The sequence below is a fragment of the Apteryx mantelli genome, chromosome 3 (assembly GCF_036417845.1).
Source record: "Apteryx mantelli isolate bAptMan1 chromosome 3, bAptMan1.hap1, whole genome shotgun sequence".
Taxonomy (NCBI): Eukaryota; Metazoa; Chordata; class Aves; order Apterygiformes; family Apterygidae; genus Apteryx; species Apteryx mantelli.
This window is the reverse complement of record NC_089980.1, coordinates 77,366,485-77,391,547: the sequence shown is the minus strand read 5'-3', so window position 1 is coordinate 77,391,547 and position 25,063 is coordinate 77,366,485. Positions and strand designations below refer to the sequence as shown.

The 25,063-nt window shown below is 39.5% G+C and overlaps 1 long non-coding RNA gene across 1 annotated transcript in view; it reads right to left on the bottom strand.

Annotated features, from left to right (window-relative positions):
* LOC106497945 (uncharacterized) overlaps positions 1-16,418 on the bottom strand; it is a 42,948-nt gene extending 26,530 nt beyond the window's left edge. Inside the window, exon 1 of the long non-coding RNA XR_001294867.2 lies at positions 16,362-16,418. This is a non-coding gene — a long non-coding RNA (uncharacterized lncRNA). The remainder of the gene's footprint in view (positions 1-16,361) is intronic.
* Between the last annotated feature and the right edge of the window lie 8,645 nt (positions 16,419-25,063).

Here is a 25,063-nt window from a genome sequence, read left to right as displayed (position 1 = left end):
CCTCCTGTTCCTTGGCTCGGCCTTTGTTAGAATAGCTGCTGGTTGGTTTGGAGAGGCTTGACTAAAAGTATGATGAAGAATGAAAGATCAATATTAGAACAGCAGATACTATTTGTTTCCCAGTTAGGAGAGAACATAGGGCTCTCGGAGAACATCATTGCCATTTGGCTGCAGACTGGTCAAGCGTACATTTCCTTTTATTTTGTAATATTTGCAAGCTTAAATAGTTGTATGATAACTTTGTCTCCTGGCATATATGTGAAAAACAGAGCAAATACCTGAATGAGGTCAGTCCATTCTCCAACCTAAATACATAAAATATAGAGGAATTACAAATGTAGGTCAGACTCTGAACAGTTATAAATCAGTGTGATCTCACTAACATGAAGACCAGTGCCATTATATCAGCTGCTATAAATTACCTTAACTCAGCAGACATCACTCTTCAGCCCCATTTCATATTTTTCCGGTCTGTTGGTATGTCAGGCTCTTTGCTGTTTGTTAGGCTAGCCATTCCAGGATGATGAATATAGTGCTATAGTCAGGCAAGCAGCATCATATGTATTACCATGCACATTTGCTAGATTAAATGCATTAAATCTTTGGCTACAGTCACAAACTGTGTGCACTTGTTTGGAAAGAGCAGATCTCATACACCTTTGCATAGAGGAGGCCAACAGGAGTGCCGTGTGCTCAGACAGCGGGAGCATATTCAAGTGTAGCTTAAATAGGCTGGAGGCCCCCCTGGGGCACTGGTCAATGTGTGTTGCTCCCACTAAGGCTTGCCAAGGTATTGACCCAACAGTGCAGTCTTGTCAGGGTGGGAAGCGAGAAACACTGGACCAGGCACAATATGATCCAGATACGGCCAGAATAAGCAGCTGTGGTGGCATATCTGGTAAAAAAGGATTCAGGCAGAATGCAAAATACTATGTTGTTTGATCCTACTATAAAAGAAAATCAAGACAAGGCAATGACTGTAGTGGGTTAAGGGAACACCATTAGGTGTTATGTCAACGATATTGTCACAGGAATATGTGCTTTAACTCCAGATCTGGTAATTCTTAGGCTAGATGTTCTGGCTCTGAGCTTGTATACAAAAATCCTGGCTAAAATTTTGGCACCAAACTAAGCCTATGGCCATTAATTAAGAACAGCCTAAAGGATGAGATCTCCTGAGTACAAATTTTCTACTGTTGCAGTTCTTGAAACCTCCCATGCATCAGCAGCACCTGACAAGTACAGCACCAACAATGATGGGGTCCATGGTGATCACCGGCCTTGGTGGCCATTAACAGCATGGACGATACAGGTGAATGTACTCTGGTATGTAATGTTGCATAGTAACATGCATGGATATAGCTGTGGATATATTTAAAAGAAATTATGGTCTTGTCACCGATATTTCAGGACCAGACATGGAGACTAAATGTTGCAAATTATTTATCTAGCTCTACTGCACAGCCATGAAAACAGCAATGAAATATTTGCTGAGCAAAAACTCACTTAACTTAAAAAACTTTTTTTTAAAGTACCTCCTGAGATAAACATTTCCTTATGTTATCCCCTGGGAAAATTTCTTGACTAGATGGACCATAAGCCTCACTTAGTCTAGCGTTGTTCACAGTGTTTAGCTATGCATCTCTCCCTCTGGGCTGACTGCATGTGTTGTGAGCAGAACTGAAAGCCATGGCAACATGCCCACTTAAGCCATGAAGGCCAGTTCAATGCATAAAAATACACAAAACTGAAAAAAACCCAAAAGTATACATGAGGAAATACCTTCCAAAACATTTTTAAGTATAAGTATGCTCATAGTCAATGAGATGTTAATAACAAAATTCAGTGCTATAAAAGAAACCTACATGCTAAGTGCTACCATTTTGACACAGCTCACAAAAAATTGCAGACCAAAATAACTTTTCATAGGTATGCTCATTTCTTGGACTATTAAATTGTCTTCCTTACTCAGATTTGTTTTAATAACTATGCTTTATTTTGACATTTTTAAAGGTTTCTATGACATTTAGCATATTATCTGATCTTCTGCATTACAAGCTGTCACTGAAGATGTGCTGGTTTTTTTTTACCTGTAAACTTCAGTTTTATTCAAACCCTATTTCCCACTGCATAAAACTTTGTCAACAGATTGCTGCTGTAAATGTATAGCAAATTTTTCAGATTTTTCCCTGGGCCTATAATGGTTACTCACACAAAAAGTGTTAGTCGGAGGTGGCTTTTACTTTCCACCAACTATCCAAGATTACCACTGGGTTTTCCTGTCAATTGTTTGTTTGCTTAACCCTTTCCACCTGAAAAATTTAACCTAAACTTTTCTTGAATCAGCTGATTTTTATTAATATGTGGCTGATATCCCAGAAGGCTGTGCTGCCATTCAGAGAGACCTGGACAGGCTGGAGAGGTGGGCGGAGAGGAACCTCATGAAGTTCAACCAAGGCAAGTGCAGGGTCCTGCACCTGGGGAGGAATAACCCCATGCACCAGGACAGGTTGGGGGTTGACCTGCTGGAAAGCAGCTCTGCTGAGAAGGACCTGGGAGTGCTGGTGGACACCAAGTTAAGCATGAGGCAGCAATGTGCCCTGGTGGCCAAGAAGGCCAATGGGATCCTGGGGTGCATCAGGAAGAGTGTTGCCAGCAGGTCGAGGGAGGTGATTCTCCCCCTCTACTCAGCCCTGGGGAGGCCCCATCTGGAGTACTGTGTCCAGTTCTGGGCTCCCCAGTACAAGAGGGATGTGGCACTACTGGAGCAAGTCCAGTGAAGGGCTACAAAGATGATTAGGGGACTGGAGCATCTCTCTTATGAGGAAAGACTGAGAGAGCTGGGCCTGTTTAGCCTGGAGAAGAGAAGGCTGAGAGGAGATCTTATCAACGTGTACAAGTATCTGAAGGGAGGGTGTCGAGAGGATGGGGCCAGACTCTTTTCAGTGGTGCCCAGCAACAGGACACGAGGCAACGGGCACAAACTGGAACACAGACAATTCCATCTGAACATGAGGAAAAACTTCTTCACTGTGAGGGTGACAGAGCACTGGAACAGGTTGCCCAGAGAGGTTGTGGAGTCTCCTTGTCTGGAGATATTCAAAAGCCGCCTGGATGTGATGCTGTGCAATGTGCTCTAGGTGACCCTGCTTGAGCAGGGGGGTTGGACTAGATGATCTCCAGAGGTCCCTTCCAACCTCAACCATTCTGTGATTCTGCAATTCCGTAATATAACTTTATTGGCTAGCAAACAGATTGGGCTCCATTCTCCATATAATCACTTTTCATGATAGAAAGCTATTCCCTTTCAATTTTTCTTTCTCCATTCTAAGGTGAGCCTTTCTCAGTACAGCTGTCTTTCCCTCAAACTAATGCATCTGATTATCCAAATCTTTTATCACAGTTGTCATTCTCCTGTCAAGTCTCTCCAACCTATGTGTCATTTAAGAAAAAAAGACACTCAGTTTTGGGCAACTCATAATGAAAGAACTGATTAGAGAGTAAAACTAGATCAGACAGGAAACTCTTTTCAAAAAATTTCTAAGCTTAAAGAAGAAGAAAATCCTGTTGTGAATCCAAATGAAACCAAGACTGATGAAAATGCCAGAAATAACAGGTTGCTTGATGTTCAAGGACCCATGCTGAAGTCCCAATCCTGAGTATTTCAGATGAGGACTTTCCAAGGTACTTACCTGAAACCTAGACCACCAGGCTTTTGTCAATTTTAGAGTGGATTTCTGTCCCTCAGCAAAACCTGGATCTTACTAATTTTCCAAATAAAATCATCAGTTACATTTTCACAAAACAGCTTGATGCTGTAGTATTAAAATGTGAACAACAACAGCAACACAGCTATAATACTAATTCTCAGGCTGTTTCTCTGAAATACCTAAAGCTCTCACTTAAATAGAGATTACGAGAAGAAAAAAAATCCAAGAATTTGCAACGAAATTCTCTTTCATACAGATGACTCCCAAAACACAATCTTATGCCCTCATTTCAGGACTTAAAGGGGATTTAAGATGCTAGAAAAAGAGCCGTAGACAAGATGAAATACATCTGTTCAAGAAGCACATTTGCCTAATAACTCAATGTACCTTATTTTGGCAGCTACAGCCCAACAGCTGGCTGCAGCTGGCATGAGGGAGCTGGAGGGTTGTGGAGGGATCAGTCCTCCCTCTTTCTTTCCCCTGTCTGTGGCAGGGGGCATATGCAGAGGCTCTTCTTAGAGAGGTTTCAGCTGCCGCAAGGATAGTAGTGTATCCCCAGATCCAGCTACTCCAGCTGCCGAGGCTGGACAGTGGTATCTTAGGATATTATATAAAGGTCTCTGAAATGGGGTGAATGTTACCATTTATAGGCCCTGCTGAGAGTTTTCAGTGTTCCCATGCCTGCATCAGCTTCTTTTTGTTAGTTTTTCATAGGATTTGATGAATTCTTTAGTTGAGGTGTCTGAGGTCCAAATTGCTCTCCTACTAGAGACATAAAATCTCATGCCAATGTGATGAAAAAGCTTAAGAACCTGCATTATGAAAGAAAGTCACTGAATCTTTAATTTCATGACAATACAGATTCAAAGCATTCAAGGTGGGGTGGGGAGAAAGACAGGGAGAAAATACGAGATATCCATGAAGACTGTAGCACTGCACTGCACAGCTATCAGAAGTTGATGAGATATGCGTCATAGTTATTCAAGCACTCTCATATTTTTGGTCTTTTTTGAAAGGTGAAAAAAAGTTTGTCCTTTGTTCATCAGGCAGTCCTCCAGAAAGGAATATGTGCAGCTTGAAGGGGAGCTGACAGCAAAGGAGACCACGACCATCACCCCCAGAAGAGCTGGAAGTGGGGGTGGCTCCCATATTCATTCAAAGCCTGATTGCCCTCAGCTTCCCCTCCTCTGTGACTGTTGCCATGACCCAGGGCCTTTGACTCTAAATAGGTGCAAGTATAATGTGAAGCACCTTTCAAAAGAAAGGGTTTTTTGAAAAAACAGCAAAAACAACTTGGCCTGATATTTGGATAAATGTGGTACACGAATGCCACCATTGTGAAATTACATGACATATAACAAGGAAAAATAAATGGGTAATTATGCACAAAAGATATACCCAAAAGATTATCATGGAAACCAAGGTTATTTTAAGAACAGAACTTCCCTGCGATCTTCCTGACTTATTATTAGGTCTAACCGCAGTAAGAAAATGCAGTTCAGAAGTAGTGTAATTGGGTACATATGAGTAGCTATGCATTCAATAGCTGTGAACTTAAATCATCTTTCTTAGTAACGCAGAGTAATTAGGGTAATTGAGTATGCAGTTTATTTATGAAAATTGGATCCAAGATGGCTGTTCCTCGCAGATTTTGAAGGAGCTGCTGTAAATGAGAAGGAAGCATTCCAGGTTAGACTCATATCTAACTGTAATGTGCTATATTAATTTTTGTTTTGATTTTAATTCCTTTTATTTGAGAAAGAATACTTTTGGGATGACTAAAGAAGCTGAAGTGTTTCTGTAGGCAAGAGAAATGTGATCATTTATATTGGTATCAATCTTTCAGAAGGAATCACAAAATCTAGACTGACCCATTCTTTCACACTGCTTCCCTTATCTCCCCAAGATTATGTCAAGGCTGGACAAAAGCTATACACTTGTGTAAATTTTCAAAAAGAAAACATGCATTGGTATTTGATCAGTACAACATATTACACAGCTCTTTCTGGAGCACAGTACTGGCTTGTCACATCAGGCTATCTTTTCTTCTTTTTTCCAGTTGCCAAAGAGCTTTACTTTCAGTTCAATGAACACTTTCCTAAACTGGTAACATCAGTGATTTCCAGATTTTTCCCTCAGTACATTCAGTTGCCCCAGACAAAGGGATCAAACAGTTATGAATAAGAGCAGGTTTACAAGAAACAATTTTTCTTTGAGCACTGGGGACCAGACTACAAATAAGTTAAGCATTCCTGTTGTAATGCATTATAGGGATAAGATTACATTGATCAGATTTTCAGAAGGCCATATATAAGATAGACAGAACAGTCTCTGGGGCCCCTGCTTTAGAAAGCAAAATTAATTAAATAATTAAAAGAAGCCACAGTTTTTGTTTGATTGTCTTTAGCAATATTCTGTGTAAATAATTCACATCTGGCCGGTGGAGAAATATAGGTCACCAGGGATAATCTTTACTATTAGTGAAACATTCCCTAATCAATCATCCTTCAGCCTCTGTGCTTTTTCAGACCAGGGTTTTCCTGACCCTTTTACGGTTTGTCTATTTAGTTACCTGCAATGGATTTCTTTCAATTGTTTGTCTAGTCTCACTGAGAAGCCCTGTAAACCTCCTTTGGGAGAGACTCCTTCAGGGCTGCTACGTGTTGCATGAAGAACAGTCTTTTTTTTTTGGTTTTGAATCTCCTTCCTGGTGGATTCATTTGATGTCCTCCAGTTCTTGTACAGAAAAGACAGTGAACAAATGATCCCTATCATTTTTCTCCACAGCACTCATAATTTTGCAGACCTCTCTCATGTCCTCCTCAAGTTTATCCTCCTTTTCATCCCAGATGACTCAATCATTTCTCATATGGAAACTGTTTAATTCCTCTGATCATCCTTTCTGCCTTTCTCTGAACCTTTTCTAGTTCTTCTGTATCTTTTTTGAGATGAGGGGACCAGAGCTGCCTACATTATTTATCATGTGAGAGAACCTTGAATTTATGCAATGGCAGAATGATGTTTTCTTCTTTGTTCACTAATTCTTTCCTAATAATTCCTAATACTTGATTAGCTTTCTGGACAACTATTGAGCACTGAACTAACGTTTTCATGGAACAATTTACCATAATTAGTATATTTTTCAACTCAGACTCCCCATGAAACTATTCCCAAGGGCTGCAAGACTATTGCACTGTCACAGGGCAACTGCTAACCCTTTGCTTTCTGTCAGATATTTTATGAGGTCTCTTGCACTGGAGCGAGAGAGATGGAGATTTTGCATTCATGTGAATATGCATGAAAAGTTTTAGTATAGAATGGACTGTTCTGTCAGAAACTTGCATCCTCATTCTAATACAGAGGACTGAATTCCGTATTTTTCTCACTGTTCTCTGTAAGCTATTTCTTTTTTCATCAGCTATTCTATAGACTATAGTTATACAAATTCTATTCTTATTCTGCTTTTACCTGCAATTTAAGGAAATACTATTGGAGCTAAGGAAATAATCCTATCACTTGTTCTGCATTACTCAGCCATCAGGTCATGAAGATCTAACTTCCTTACAAAAGGCCAATTTTCCTTCTAAAACACACAAGTTAAATCCTCATGAATATATCCTAGAGCAGAATCAGCTGAAAGTATCTATGCTGCCAACAGTAGAATGGGAAGATACTGATGTATTTGGCAGTCAGCCTTTATTTCATCCTCGAAGCTTCTTAAGGGATCCCTGTTTCTTCTCTCTGAAGAAATTTCAAGGAGATTAATGCAGGTAAAAACACTATCTCTCATCTGCAATTTTTAAGAAATATATTGAAATTGATTTAGTGATGGCATTTCTAGTTCATAATTTCTATAAATTTCCCTTGTACCACATCTTGTAAATAATTCCTTTTCTAAAAGATACAATGATCATTTATATTTCTTAAAGAATTAAGGCAACCTTTTAGATACAAAGCCTTCAACTTAAATATGTACTTACAACTAGACTGATGTAAATTCCCATCTTGCTTTTCAGAAAAAGGATAGTAGCAGCATGACTCTCTTCTATGTGGACGGTGTTTTCTAAACAAAACGCAATAGTAATGCATGCAATGCATGCTATACTCAGTACTAGGGATCTTTAACTCCAATCTTCCTTATTTAAGTAAGGTAATTGATAAACTAGTAAAAAACAAAGCAAGACACAGAACATCCCCAACATCACCTAACAGTTGTGGGTACTTCAGCTGTCCACTTTTGGCTGACCTCAGGAATGAGGTCTCGCATCCAAAAGAATTATATCCTGTTGGATCTCTTCATGCCAACTATTTATAGCTATTTGTCAAATAATCAAGCTCTAAGAAACTTTAGAGGTCATCAGAAATGCCACAAAATTAAATCGCTTCTTTCAAACAAAACTCAGAATATTGATGTGGACAAACTGGGTCATTTACTATCAAAACCCTCACTTAGTCTGATCTTCCCTGCCTGTATGAAGCCATGTGTAGAACAGATAAATTGCCAAAGTACATCAGTCCTACGACACCATTATATCAAATATTAATAGCACCATCTTTCAGATTTCTCAAAACTCAGCAAAGATCCATACCTGGATGAAGCCTGAAAACAGGCAAAATAGGAGAAATTCTGATAGGAAGGGAAACCTGTGGAACAATTTGCCTCTTCCATGATATCCCTGGCTATCAAAGGTGTCTGCATGAAGGCATATACAAGTTTCAAAATTGATTAAAATTGGTAGTTTTCACCAATTCCTAAGAGTTATGCAATCAATACTAAAAGAGCATTTAAATCGAAGTCTTCCTGACTTCACTGGAATTTGTGTATATAGGCTTTTCAGAAACGAATGACTTTTTCAGTTGTCTAATTATCTGCATTGCAAAATAATAGAAATAAAATGTATTTCTCAACAAGGCATATGAATTTTTGGCTGTCAAGTGCACTACGCTGCTACAATGGGCCAAAGCAAAAGTCTGTGCATTTTCACAGAGATCAGAAGAAAACCATTGTGTCATCTACTCTGACCACCTCTGCAGCAAATCTCATTACATTTCACTCAGTCATCGTTTTGCCAAACCTCCTAATTAGTGTTTGTCTTAGCCTGTCTACCCGAGAGGCACTGAAACTCCAATATAACTTCAGCTTCTGACAAGTGGTTCTTATTAAGCTTTTCTTCATTACATAAAATAAACCTCTGGCACTCTCAATTTTCTCTTGAGAGTAAGCCTTCCACTGTAATTAAGTTACTACGAAGCCTTATTTAAAAACCAACCAACAAACAAACTGCATAGATCGGGGCCTGAGGTCCTGTTAAGGTATTTCTTTGGCTTTTAGTTAACTTTTGTAGCTCTTCTATGTATCCTCTCCAATTTTCAAGACCTTCTTCTAGAATATAACCCAGCAGAAGTGAGCACAGTACTCTGGCATCAGGCTTACCAGTGCTGTAGGTGGAGATATAATAACTTTCCTACCCCTAGTCATGTTCCCTGATTATAGATCCAAGGATGACAGTCAGACTGAATCCAGTGTTAATTTGCATTATGATTTACTTATATTCACATTATTGAATAACTTCAAGAGAGGACAAGGATCAGACCTAAGTACATTCCTATTCCCAGTCATTTGCAGCTTATAAACAAGTACCACAGATTTCACAAGGCAAGTCTTCTTCTAATCAAGCATCAAAGAATATGAAAACAGTCACTTTACTTAAATTAGGGGACAAGAAGTTATGTGTATTTTGTATTTCAGTTGTCTTTCTCGAAGCAGCCTTGCTCGCCTCTACAGACTGTTGTAGCACATTTGCTGTTATCTGTGCAACAGCAAGTTGTCCATAAATTTCCTTCCCTAAAATTTAAACAAAGACAGGAGTGAAAAATATGTGCTGCAGTGAAGGATTAGTGTACCACTCACAGCTTATCCTGATTGTTTTCCCATACAATGTAACTTCACCATATCAAGCAGTGGAGGAGTTTGAGGGACTGATTCTTTGGGGCCCCCATCTTGCATCTGTAGAGTCAGCAGAGTCACCGGTGGAGTGGAAGAAACCCCACAGTGTTAAACACAGCAGATGACTGTAAAATGCATAAAGTCATATTTTTCCATTGAAGTTAAATCATTATAAAACAGAATGGCAACTTTTCCTTTCAGTGAGGCTCCCTATCTGCCTGTGTCACAGACGATGTCACCTTCTGGCAAGATAACTGTCTCCAACAATAAGATTCAGAAATATCCCAGCTTTCAAGCACATTTCAGAATTAATGGGAGGCAAAAATGTCTCCTTCCACATGGGTTTTCAGAGTGATATGCTGATTAGCATGAGTGCAGCTTTCTTTTAAGTGGAAAGTCTGATGTTTCCCTCATTCATAGAATTTGCATTAAATACGTGTGTCCAACAGGAGACAAAAAGGCGGAAAAACAGTCAGCTTAAGACATTTGCAAACTGTGGAACAAATATTTGACAGATCCATTTGAAGGACAAGGAATGGAAAGGCAGCTTTGTAGATAAATTTCTTGACAAGTTTTATTTTTGAAATGGTTTGTAAGGAAATATGACTGTCTGTAATTTATAACATTTCATTATGAAATATTTCTGAGTGTACAATGAATATCTGCCATGCCTAAATATCCTCAGAGTGTCATGCCACAGTCCTCCCACACACACCATTTCAGTTCAAGGCAATAGGTTGGCAAAATTTCCGTCAGCTCCAGTAGGAAAGTAGCTTACATAACACAGGATTTGACCTCTAGAGTGTAAGTACCGTGAGAGATCCAAACGATCTCTCCCATATTCTTGGACACTGCAAGTAGCCTGTAAGGGCAAACTAAATGCTAAAGCATATTTTACACCATGTTTTTCCTCTTTTCTTTAGATACACCAAAATAAATTTTGTTGCAGGACACTGGTTTTGAACTCTTTTCTTCGGTTCACAAAAGAGCTTCGTATTTTGATAGAATTTAGGATTTTTTTGTCTCATTCTATCAATACACACTGTAGGCTTGCATCTGTATGCAAGGTTTTGTGCTGAAAATGCACTCTTTGGACTCCCCTGGAGCTGGTAAGGGATAAAAGGAACAAAGATGAGGGAAACCAGGGAGATAGGGAGATAGGAGTAAAAATGTGGCTTTTTTTTTTAAGTGGAACTGAGAGAAAGACAGTGTTGTGACTCCGGCAGATTTTTTCTTGTCCCTTTATCTATAAAGATTGATCACATTTGCCATGTATCCTAAAGCAAAAATGTACCATGAATTATGGTGGGGAATAGTATAACATTCAAATAAGAGAAGATAAGGGTGAACCCCAGGTTTCAAACTCCCCTGCCTACTTCTGCATAGTTTCAGATTATTTGGATTCAAGAATCATCTGTTTCTCTATAAAACAGGACCAAAATTTGGAACTTCTTGCACCTGCTGGTTTGGGTCTTGTCCATTTACAACCTAGATGCATTGAAGAGCAAAAAGCAAAGAACTTAAACATTGGTTTCAGTGATGCCGAGATAGAGGTTCACATTTCAGCTGTAATGATCCATCAGCATGATACACACACACACTCACACACACGCAAGCACACACGCACACACAGAGGACTGTAAATTATGACTCATGCTAATAACTGCATTCTAACAAGGGCTTTAGTGTAATACAAGGCACAAATAGACTCTGATCTGAACAGTCTGGAATATAACATACAAATTGTGGGATATAAATTTCATCTCCAGTTAGAGAGAAAACCCTTCCATAAATGGGGGGGAGGCAAATACTAAGCTTTCCAGTTGTCCAAAATGTGGGTTTCTCAAAGCACTGTAAACTTAAAGCTGAAATCTGCAGTGCCATGTATCTTCAGTAATAGATATGCTAGTAACATTGTGATCTAGAAAAAGTGACAAAGAATAAAAATTACACTGAGTTCAGCCCAACCCTAAAGCAACAGGAAGCTTGTCTTGGACACTATAAATGAGAAATATACCTATCTGCTGGAACTTAAATGTTTTTACAGCAAAAAAAACCTTAAAAAGCCACAGTCCTGGAAACAACAGATACCTGAGGAGTAAGGCAATAATTACAAAATAGTATAATTCCTGTTTCTGAAAATCCCTGGAGCACAGTGTCCTGTTAACACAGCCTGAAATTACAAGACATAAAAACAAATATAGGTTTCATTTCTCTCTAGAAGGACTATTTTTCTTACCACCTAGATGTATAACATTACTTAAAAAAAGAAAAAATCCCACACCAAAAAATACCAACATGAAGTTTGACACCAGCTACTCACCCTGACATAAAATAACAAGAATGGGGCTTTGTATATGACTTAACATGGAAATGACCACAGAGCAAATGCAATGTGGGAAAACAGAAGATTTCCAAGACAAATAAATAGAAGTCAGGATTCTTGGCTGCTATGTGTTTTGCAGTAACTTGGCACGTCCTTGGCTAAAATACAGACTCAGGACCATACAAGCGTCCATAGTGTTTCAGTCAAAGGTCTGCCTGTAGCCTATTATCAGAGGGAGGATACTGAGGAAAGCAGCACATCTTAGAGAAATAGGGTGTTTACAGAGTAATACACCCACCACTTCCAGCCTCTAGCTAGCCCCTTTCTGGGGACTTCCTGAGCTGGAGATTGTATCATGGTTGTTGTGTTTAGCAGCTTCTGACAGACCTTCTTCCATCAATTTGACTGATCTTTTTTATGAGCCCATTTAATCTCTTAGCCTCCAAAACCTCCTGGGGCAATGTGTTGGCAATTTAGTAACATTGCATGGAAAATGTTTCCTTCTCTTTCTTTTAAATTTACTTCCAGACTCTTTAATTTAATGTCTCCTTAACTTTGTGCTGTGATGAACAGTGTATAGTTGTTTCTTGTTGACATTCTTCATACCAATCTTATCTTTCTTTATAAACCTCTGACATATACTCTCTTTGTCATCTTTTCTAAGATAAAAAGATCAAATTTCTCCAACCATAGAAGACATACCCTACCTCCAATCACTATTATCACCCTCTCTATACTTTTCCTCTGTCTTCTCAGAAACAGAAGCGACTAGAATTGCACACAACACTCAAAATGTGGGAAATACAAGAGATTTCTTCACTGGCATAGAGGTGTTCTCCATTTCTGCCTCTTTTCTTTTCCTAACGATTAAAAGGATTGTGATTATCCTTTTGGCTACTGCTGAGTGGTGAGCTGGTGCTTTCAGAAGCTTCCACAAGGACTACAAGATCCCTTTTCTGCCTGGTAATAACCAAAGAGTTCTGTCATCACAAGCACATCATTTTCCCCTTCATCTGTATCACTTTATATTTTATCCAGCACTTTTTAACCAGTCATTCAGTATCTTGTGACTTTTCTGAGGCAGTTTACAATCAGTTTCAGTTTTGATTACTTTGATTTTTCCATCGTCAGAAAATGTTATCGTGTCTCTATTCAATCCCTCTTCAAGAGCACTTACAAGTCACAGCATAGACCCATATGAAACTCTTAAAGTTGTTATCTGATTCCTCTATGCCTCTACAAATACCTGTTCTTTATATTATTATAGTGTCACCTAGCTTTGCTAGTATGGAGTTCAGACTTACTGATCTCTACTTTCTCAGATTAGTGGCTGTTTTAAAATATTCACATATGTGCCACCTACCATTCCTTTCATATTGAAACTTCTGATACCTTTGGAACCAGTGAAGTTTTGATATTGTTTTTGGTAGGAGTGGGATTAAGGAATAAAGCTCTCCTTGTATTTTAGTTTTTCTTCCATTAATTGGATGCTGTGTAAATAACGATGTGAGGTATAATTAACGTTTGTAAATTCACAGCAATTACATATAGCATTTACTAAGCTCAGTTTAGTATTATCCTTTACATGGCTGTCAATAGGCTGGAAAAAACATATCTTATGTTAACGCGTTTTCTATAGTAATTCTGTCTGGAGACTGCTCCATCATTTCTGGCTGTATTGAGAAAGAAGGGCCTCATGTTTGAACACACTGCAACGGAGCAACGGTGATAGTTTCTGAAGATGATACTCTGGTGCTGATACCTATTCAGGAAAATGATGAATTTGGACTACAGCAGAGCAGAGGTAATCTTGTCATTTTAATTTCTTGAAACTTTTAGGAGACAGTTTCCCTCACCATTAGAAAAATGAAGAATGGAGTTTGCAAGCAACAGTCTTGTTTTGGTGGTCTACTGCCATTATCCTCTGATCATGCACTGATTTAAACTTCTCCAACATACCAAACTGCTTGTTTTGAAGTTCACACAAAGACAGTTCACGCGTTTGATTTCCCACAGAAATGAGACTTAACCCAAATGTAAACAAGAAGCAAGTCACTGGAGAAAGTCACAGCCCGAGTATGCAAGAGGAAATTTCATGCTCAGTGAGCACCAAATGTTAGAAAGTTTTCAAATGAAATTTTTTTTGCATGAAAGATATTGCCAAACAACCATTCCCTTGAATAGCAGCATGTTTTAAAGAGGAATGTGCGGTTTTAATGAGAGCCCTCCTGCTGTTTCACTGCTTTTGACTATTAAAGACAGTTTGTGCTATTAACATGGTGCTTGGAAATGTGATTGCCTCAGCTTTTGTTTATGACCATGTAAACTTGCAACTTCATGAGTATTGTAGAGGAATACGTTTCAGCTATTTAGCTTTTGCTGTGTGAAGAATTCTAATGGATATTTTTATTTGGATTTTGTTTTTAAAGGGTTGTTTTTACAATAAGTTGGCTACTTTTCATGGGATCAGCAATACACATTAAACTTCACATTTTAAAGGCTTTTTTTGAAGGTCATTTTCTCTTAGCTGATGTTTGCTGCTGACAGAGATATAGCCTACAACAGCAAAATTTGAAAAACTAATTTCTGGTTATATTTAAGATCCAGACACTGAGACACCAGAAATGTACCTAGGAGTCAGAAGTTCATTACTATATTTTAGTTATATGACTGTTTTTCTGACAGTTAATTTGTTATCAGTGTTTTCAGTTATGGTGAACCATGTAAAATCCACAAATACCTTAATAAACGTTAACCACACTAAATCTCACAAAGACACAGGAGCTCTTGTGAGAATGTTTTTCACTTGACCATTACTTGTTAGAAGAATAACTGGGTTTGATTGTTTTTATTTAGCCTCAAACACCTATATTGATGAAAAAAATTATAAGCTGCCACATCTTTCAGTTTTCCAGGTGCTGTACAAACCAGGTGATAATGGCTGTTCCTGTGGAGGTTCATTTGAGCCTGTACTCAGATTATTTTCATTCCTTTTGGATCACCTCTATTTTGAATTTATGCAGTTCTTTCCACACATGTATTTTCCTGGCCATGCATTTGTCTGTCAGGGTAGAGGTTCCCCCAACTTTCAAGCTCAGGAAGGCAAAAACTGATTTCTCTGGTTTACCTTCCCACCCATCTCCTTACTTTCCTTTAACTCTTTTCATGCATCACCATCCTCCTTTTCTTTTTATGGCATTTATATCTTCCCCAGAATAGAGCCTATTTTAAAAAATGTAACAACAATCCAATCCTTTATGCCTGTCCCTGTCCTCCTGTGAGTCTGTCAACCAGCCAATCCCATCTCTGGCTCCTCTGATTTCCAAACAGTTTTCCAGGACATCCAAAATGCAAAAATCTGCTTCACTACCTTCCCTGCCTACACTGGAGTATCTTGATTTTCCCCATCCAGTTCACACATCAGACAGCCTTACCTTCAATGCACTGCACAGGGTTTTACAAATCTCTGTCACTGTCTTTACAATTTCAACTGCATGAACCTGTCTTTCCACTCTCTTTCTTTCTTTCTTTCTCCTCTTCTAATTTTCATTTGTACCTCTCCACAGACTTGAAGTGGAGAGGTACAACTTGCCATGTGTTCACATATTTTATACCTTTCACAATCCCTTCAAACACATTGCTACTTAAAAACATCTTACATATATAAATTGCATTGTAACTTCATCCATTCATTCTTCCATTAGCTTGATTTTTTTGTCTACTCACTGTTCAAGGCATGCAGGGTATTATCGTTAGTAATATCTTACTTCTGCTTTGTTTCTTTCTTCTTCTATACAGTGTTCTTTGACTTAAACCCTTCTAATTAGCAGATAGATAACCTAAAATATACATATTCATAAAAGTGATGCAGGTCTCACCCATGCTCCTCACGAATGTACTGGTCTGGGTGAAAAGGCTCCAGTTTTGTGAACTCAGTATTCCTCCTCAGCTTTGACCCAAGCGTGGGCCTCCCGCCTGGGAGCACCAGCCCGGGCTGGGATCACGGCCAGCAGCACGCGCCACGCCTCACACGAACAGCAGCCTCCTGGACTGGCGATATTAACTCAGCACGACACTGAATTATGTGCTGGTGCTAACTTTCAGTCACCACAGCTAGGTTTAAATCATTGCTGAAGAATAATTTCCCTCAGTAATAAACTCCCGGGCCAGCCCACTTCATTATCCCCTGCTAACATATTGTGAGAGCAGCAATATAAAACCATCGAGTAGCTGACAGCAGAAGACGCGCAGTGTAGAATTTGGGTCTCCTCTCGGAAAACAGAAGCAGTTTTGCTCATCTCAGGAGTCCACCCCTGAAGTGAACGTCCCAGTGATCCGCACTTGGTCCCCTTCAGTTCTCATCATGGGATGGACTTACCTGGATCGCTTCCAGGCAAAACCTCACTGGAAGATGTTCTTCAGCCTTTCATAGCTGCTCCTTCCACTGGGCCAGACCAGCCACAGCCCAAGGTCTCACCCTTGGAAAAGCATGTGGGCTGAACATTGAGTCCTCAGCACCAGCCACTTTTTGCTCTGTAAATCTTCTCCTATTTGGCCATGGTACTTACTAACATAGCCTGAATGCCAGCAATATAGGGAAAATGAGAAAGTACACTGGTTTTCAGATGTTTATTCCCTTTTTGAGGCAAGAGTCTTTCCAACCCTGAAAACTTCCCTCTGTTTAAAAGGCTGAGACTAATTACTATAAATTTTTTTTGGTTTTAGCAGGAGATTTAATGGGACTCAAAGACAAGTGCATTGACAGGAGGAAAAAAATCAGAAAGAAAAACAACTCTCTGTTCTGAATAAATAACCCCAGCTAGAAAAACCTTCTGCGTTGGGAGAGGGAAAAATAATATTTCAGTGCAGATCTGAAATAAGAGCTGCACCAGGGAGAGGGAATGTAACCACAAATTAAATCAGCTCCTAGGGCACTTGACCTTTACTGGGTATTATCAACTAAGATGCAAAAGAAGCTGGATAAATGCTAGGTCCAGTTCTTTCATTTTCTGTACTAGCCACAGTTGTAAGGAAGACAGCAGTCAGTAAAGTCCCCCCCACCCCCCTTTGGAGTGAGTTTATTCCTTACATGGCTCTGCAGTGTCTCTTCTAACCAAGCAGGCAATAATATTTACACTGGGGGGCTCCCCAGGGGGATCCTTGCATATCTTCTCGTTAGAGAAAAACTCTCTGGTGGTGCCTGAATTAAGGCATTGCAGACGAAGACTTTGAGAGTTCCTCCTCCTGGACTTCCAGCAAAAACCCTCTTAGGGGTCCTGAAATGAGGAGCAAATACAACAAACTACAGAACAGATGCCATCGGTGTCAACGGCAAGGGAAGATGCTTGTTCTTCATGCCCAAGGGCAGAAGTGCCATCCCAGCTGATGTTCTTGGTGCGGAGGACTTACTAACAATATTTGCAAGCAAAACAGTGATGGGATTTCTGCTCACTTGATTCCTTTCTTTCTCAGGGCCACTGGGCTCTGCTCTCACCAGCCACTTGGCCATGTTTAACGGCATCTCTTCAAGGGCCGGTTGTGTTATTTCTTAGTGCCACCAAGTGGCAGAATTTAATAGCACTATTTTCAATCATCACTTTTGACCAAAGAAGAAACCAGAGCTGACATCATTTGTGCCAGCAGAAGAGCAAAAAAACCTTCAAACAGATCAAGGCTCCAAGATTTTATGAATTAAAACAAAAGGAGTGTTATCTGTCTTGAATGCTAAATAATGCAGTTAGGGGACAAGTTAACAACAGAGCAAAAATTTAAATGTGTGAAAATACCTAAGTCTCTGTGCAGCCTAACATCATGTGCATGCTAAAAACTACTGAAAGGCAAAAGGGGGCTTGAGCACATATTTAATTTTAAGACCATCTGTTTTATATGTCTTGCTAAACAGGTGTGGATTGCTAAACTGGAACCAATATGAATAACCTTTATTGGTAATTAGCTCAATGAATCAGTGAGTGGAAGCTGAAATTTCTGATAGGCTGATGCTACTTTTCATTAGATCTTAATGGCAAAAAAAATATTCACCTGTTTCTGGTACAATGTGTCTCTGAAATGGTGCAATTCAGCTGCATATTCAACAATGGCAACAGTTTCATAAAGCACTGAACTCTTTTTTCAAGCATTTAACGTTACCAGGCCACTGGAAAATCTCAACAGAAGATACTGAAAAGTAGCCGTATGGTGTAGCCATCTGAAGTAAATATTTTCACAACATTTTCAGGTTTATTTTAAACTTGCCTGTGAATACAGAGATGGTGTTATAGAGCCTAGTACCACACCATATACCATTTTCCAGGCTGATTTTCCTTCCATTTTCCTCTAGATCTATACAGAAGTAAACACAGGCACATTTCTGGAACATTAATTTATATTTGGAGTATTCTGCAAGCAGAATGACCTAGAGCACAAAGTTGTTGCTTTCAATGCAAATGTATTACATCTAGCAAGCTAACTGAAAATGCTGTAAGGATCAGAGAAGGAATTTCCTAATATAAATACTGCAGCGAAGTCTTTCTTGATTGGAAGGGCCTGAGCAACCTCTGGGAACAGAAGGGTTTCTGTGTAATCTATTTTTGAGCAAGAGAGGGCAATGCAGCTAGCCCACTGGCAGTTGGAGGAAGAGTTGGGTATGTGGGCACAAATAGGTAGCCTATTTTCAGGGAAAAAGAAGCTTTTTCTCATTTCTGGAGAACCTAGGTAACAGAGCTTTCCCTCAAAGACATTCTTAATGTAAAGCATTGGGCAACTGTGTACTCAGGCTGACTGTTTATTCAGAGAGCTTGGGGGCAGCTCTCTCTTTATAAATAGTGGTATAAAATGAAGTTAAAAATAGGCTAACTATCTTCCTGTTTACGAAGACGACAATAAAATGTATCACGCTATAAAACCACCACATCAGCACCATTTAAGGGTAGCTCATTGCTTGGAGAGCAGCCTGAACCCTTGCCTGTAGCTCCTGATGTGGGTTAGCATCTGAGCCTCCGTGTGGGACAGCCTGGGCAAGGAGATCCGGCCAGAGCCAACAGTCATCTTGGCCGCCTCAGAGGGCAGCAGCAAGTACTCGCTGTGATTTTCCCGTGCTCGCTAGGCCATTTCCCTTCTTGTATTCCTTGAAGAATACACAACGTCCTTTCCCAGAGGTCACGGCAGCTGGGCTGTCAGCCTAGGGGATCATGTAGGGATCGGTGCTAACAGATTTTCGTGCAAGTTATGGCCTTTAAAAAAGCCAGTCAGATCACAGAGCAGCAAACAGCTAAGACATCTCAAACTGAAGGTCCTCATCAGTGCCACCATTTTGTAAGGATGGCTTTAAAGAGTGTTTAGATACCTGTTACTAAAAGATTAAACTATGTGGTTATTATGAAAACATGCTAAAGGCATAATCTTGGCAGAAAAAAGATGTTTCAATTTGATTTAAATAAGGAGACATTAATGTTAGGAGCAGTTCATTATTTTCTTTAGGAATTTAGTCCAGAATTGCAAGACTAACATTGTGTTTACATACCCAGTCTAGCATTAGATTTTTTTCAGTAAGTTGATGGTAGAAACAAGCCTTCCCAGCTTTGTAGCAGCAGTGAGACATAACAGATGGAGAATATATCTTCCTTTGCCTGTTATACCTCTGTTACTTCAGTGATCACATAAGAAGCCAGTCAGGTCCCTTGTAGAGAATGCAGAAGGGTTACAAAGGGGCTGAAATAAGATGAAGAAGATACCCCTAAACCTTTAATAACCTAGAGGGAAATCACTTATTTAGTATTTTATCCATTCTAGATTAAAAGATCCATTGTAATTGCATTATATCCTTACACATTTCCCAAGCAGGTATCTTCCTACCCTTTTCCTCTTACATCCATCATACACCTTTATAAACTGTGCAAACTTATCCTGGGGAAATTTTTCTGTTGAAGTGCAATCTATCTAGCTAAATCTCTGTTAACCTGACAGCTTCTTCCAATTAGTCCTTCCTATTTAAGCACACGCCCTGTGTGCTACTGCAGGCACATTCAATTAAGATGAAGAAAAAAGTGCAGTAGACAAGCTTGACACTAATATAAATAAATGAGTGCCCTTTCTTCATGCATAAAGATATCACAGTTCAGCTTTCAGTTACGCTTTCAGTTCAAGGGGATTTAAATACAGATAAACTTACGCCAGTACAATGTCTGTTTGCAGTGAGTAGAAGAGAGGTGACATTAACACAAAGTAGAAATGTCTTCGAACATCATGTACCTTTATCTGGATCACTAGAATAATAAAATTAAGAGTGATTTTGGTGTCATTCTAATGATGATGATAACTTTTTATACTGACACCAGTGTTAAAAAGAGACTAATAATTTGATAACAAGCGTGGACTGCATTCTTGCTCAGAAAAATACAGACCTGTACTGAGCTTGGCCTTCCGCATGATCAGGAAGGTGTAGCCTGCTCCCTGCCTCCTGATGCACTTTGCATCATCAGTCCAAGTCTGTGTAAAACAATAAAACCGGTTTTATACATAAAATTCTATTAGAATAGATTCTTCTCAGTCTGTAACCATTAGCACCTCTGCTATTTATTTCTCTCCCTGCCAATCTCCCACTCTGTTCCAAAGGTACCAACTAGCTTCTCTCTCAGGTGGTCTAGGAGACAACATAATCAAGCTGAACTTGTCCTTAAATAGTATTAAACAATTACTGTTTCAGATGTCTTGTGTCATAGGAGCTTGTCTAATCTTTTAATTGATGAAATAATGTAGTTGGGGGAAAAAAAACATTTCTCTTACAAACTTCAGCTGTGATATCTAAAACATTGTGAGAGACTATATTAAAGTACATAGAAATGTTACAAAACATATTTTACCAGATAACAGATTATCTCTAATTTAGCTGAATATTACTATGACTTGTCTACTTAAAATGCACAGCTTTCCTCTGAAAGCACTGAAGTATTGCTTCCCAGTGTGAAGTATTTGCTTCACATCAAAGTCCTTGGTTGAACAGCACAGAGTTCAGCCGAGGGGCCAACCCCTTAAGCAAGAGTGGTTATCACTGTTGCAGAGAAGGCTAGTTATGGACCTTGTTAATTAGAATCCAGTCAGAGAAAGATGCTCAGAGATGTTCTTCAAGGATGAGGCTCAGGACATGAAACTTTATTCTAACTATAGTAAAGGGCAACTATTAGAAGGGTGGTTGTTCAGACTACAGGCCAGGGAACCATATTTCTATCTTAAAATCATCAGGAACATTTAGGATACCAAAAGCTGCCCATGCACTTCCACACTTCTCTTGACAGGAAAGGAAAATGTTGGCTTTACACAAATAAAAGAGAGCATCCAACTTTCTTCATACGTTACTATATCATAATCTAATACACTAAAAACAGAAAAAAAATTTGAAGACACATGTAAGAAGCATTATGAGCCATGTAAACATAGGTGCCAAAGATGATAAGTTGAAAGTGTCCCAAATTAGGCATTTTAATAGTTAGTCTCAGAGCAAATCATGTGTGTACAGATCTAAATCAAGCACTGACCTGCTTTTCATAAACAAACACATCAATCAGTTAAGCTTATTGCCATACGCTTACTTAGCTAATTATATCAAAATCTACTTACATTTTTATAAGTAAATGGACTGTATCATGATAACACATAAAGTGAGACTTAAATTCTGTTCTGTTTACCCACGCAAGTAACAGAAAACACCTTGAAAATGGCAGAGCCAGAATAAAATTTAATTGGAGCGAGAAAAAAAATCCACAAAATCAAGGGTACAGAGAGGCTCACGAACTATCCAACTCGAAATATGCTCAACTAGGGGCTTGGAAGTATTTCCCCTCCATTTAAAAAGTCAAAAATAAGACAAATAACTGCCCTTGAGTCTTCAGGAACAGAACGGGAAGACTTGCATTCATGACTGTAATTTATATTTTGAGTATCTTGCCCTGCTTTTGGCAAAAATGAGAATTCAGACAAGACCATATGTTTGCCCTCACCATTAAGCATGCAGGTAATCTCATTTTCACCATGGGTGTGTCCTGCAAGGTCTAAGGCTCACATGAAATGCTGCTCCCTGTAAGAACAGCAGTGGCCCCTGTACAACAACCAGTCCAGGAGATGGATAGCTAAGCGCAAAGCACGCTTTCCAGCTTTATCAAGGCTTTATTTTTTTAATATCTTTCTTTATTCTGAGATGCCACTGGGTTTCAGAGAAAAACTTGAGCACCTTGAAAGCTGTCTGAAAAAGGAACTTTCCATGAAATTAAACACAATGATAACCACCTTCCCACCTTGGTACCTAGTACTCCTGCAGCCTGCAGAAGTTTAACTCAGAACAACTTTATCCAGACTTCTTCAGATTAAGAGGCCATTCTAAAAAATTTGCTAGGTTGTCATCTCAACAGTTTTGCTCTGCTAGCTAAGTAAACCTGGACACAGATTGGAGTCTGCTAAAGGAGGCTTGTGGTTTAAAGTTTGAATTAATCTGTTAGCAAATTGAATTTTTTTCTTGGGTGAAAACTGTTGAGCATCCCTTGGTTTGTGTGATGTTTGCTTTAATATTTTAGGCTTATTCAAAGCCATAGTACTATGAGTGAAATTCACCTCTTGACAGTATAAGCACTGTCGAGTGACTTCAGCTAACCCATTTCACTTCACAGCTGAGACAGGAAAAGGCATACACGGTTTGATATCACAGCTCAGCTGATGATATAGGTGAGGTGATTTTAAGTCAGTCATTTATGACCATGAGAAAGCACTCCTTGGCTCCTGCGCCCATGTAGACTCACTGACGTCTTCAGAGAAAGACTGTGAGAGCCAGCCTGGGCAGCACTGCAGCTCTCTTGGGGGCAGAAGGTTGCCAGTCACTCCAGATTGAATTAAAAGTATAACACAAATCTGCGTAAAGCAAAACAGCCAGCTCGGCGTCTAGGACAGCTACATGGATTCTGGCAGAATTAGAGCCTGAACATCTTAAATACTGTGAATATCTCCTTCAGGAGTCCTTGATTTGAGCTTGAGAGGGTTCATCTTGAGAGGCTTTTACCCCAGAGTTGGTCTCCTGCAAGGATCTAGCAGAGCTGGAGTCGAGGAGGAGACATGTCAGTCTGCCTCATCTCTCATGCAGGATTTTTCCAAGGGAAACAACCAGAGGAAGGGAGCTTGTATGGGTTGTTGAACTTGCTTGAGCTGCCGTACCACCATGGCAGCCATGTTCGTGGACCCAGGCCTTCAGGTTGCATTGAATCCATTTGAGGTGGTTTTAAACACACCTTGGAAAATCTAAGCTCTCTCCTTTGTACTGTTCTCTGGCTGAGCTCCTCTGTCCGGACACCTGCACATATAGAAGTGACTTAGATTACAATTTTCTTCATGTCTTCATTTAAATAATTTACAAACACTGAACAGAGGGAGTGAATATTAAGTATTTTAAAGGTCTCTACAGTCCCTGAGAGAGAATTAGAGGATATTTCTTGCAATCAAAGTGGAGCTGGCACTTTCCTTTGTCAAAACTCAGAAGAGGTAATGTTTGAGAACAAACGTTCCAAAGGCAAAATATTTAACATAACAAACTGCACTATTCCTTAAAAATGTACTTCCTATTTTCCACATGTACAAAAAAGGAAGGCCATGTTTTCTAGGTCTTGTATAAAGGAGTGTTTTTCTGCACCTCTCCTTCTATACTGCTCACGTATAAGACACTCCATGCTGTAGAGGTTTCTATAGCAACAGAATAAAATCTTTTACAGTAGTAGCTGTTCTTTTCCCAGGTATCCCTATCAGCTGGTCATAGCTTACCTTTTAAAATTAAGCTTCTTGTCTTTATGGAGCTGCACATATAGAGTGAGAAACCATATTTTCCACTTAGCTTATCTGAGTAAATAGTGATGCCTCAACTTCAATTAACAAATGGAGAAATGAATACAGGAGTTTAGTAAGTGCCAGAGAGTGCATTACTGTGTCTGAGTGCTTCATAAACTTTAATGTATGTATCCACATATCACTTTCCTACCCCCATAAATTTATTACCCTCACTTCACAGGAGAGGGAAAAGACAGAAGCACATGGAGAATAAGGCCCTTGACAGAATCACACAAAAAGGCTGTGGCAGAGCAGATGGTGGAGTGAAGATTCCCAACTACCAGGATATTGCCCTATCTGGTATATCACCCTGTGCAACACCAACGAGATGGAAATAATCATTATTTTTCAGGTTATACCCCCTGCCCCCAACTATGCTATAATTAAAATCAACTTCCTTTTTCTCCTCCTTCATTTGATCATTCGTTCAGCCCCCAGTGCCTTGTTTCAGAGCATGAAGTTTTTCTGTCAGCACTCATTTTAAAGAATCAGCATAACTCACCCCATCTCTGCTGTCACCCCCACTTATTTCCTAGTCTTATTCCTTTGACTCTCTTCTCCTGCACCCAGCACTCCACGGGAACGACTCTGCTAAACTGCTAAGTACATTCAATCTCAGTTTTCCAGTGACTCTGTAAACAGCTCCTATTGCCTAAGATTTCACCTATCCTTTTTCAGAAATAAGGCTTCTTTTTTATTGCTTACTTCAAACTGTTATTTTGTCCTGATTCACATATCATCTCTTCAGGAGAGAGAGCAATTCAAGTTGCATTTGTTATCTGCTGCATATGTTTACACTACTAAAAGCATAAAGGATCCAGTTGTCATCATTCTTGTTTTGGGGAATGAATGTAAAAAGACAAAATTTTCACAATTCTCCCAAAGAATGGGAGATTTGCCCTTCACTAATTTATTTCAAATTCAGACTGTTACTTCAAACTAACACTTTTACTCATGCAAGAAAGCAATCTTTCTGTCAAATCAGTCCTTAGGAGGCAAAAGACAGAATTTCTGTTTGTTCTAAGACAAAGATTTTCCAGGGGCTGGAAGACCGAATACAAACTCTGCCATCCAGCACACAAGCAAGCAGAGCTGGTCCAGCAGGAGGGATACAGAGTTTCCCTCCTTAGAGAGCAGAGATGTTACAGTTCTCCTGGAGTTTATCCTAAAGAAGGCACCACTCTGCCAGGACCTACTCAGACTGGCTCAGAGAATTTAAGTCAA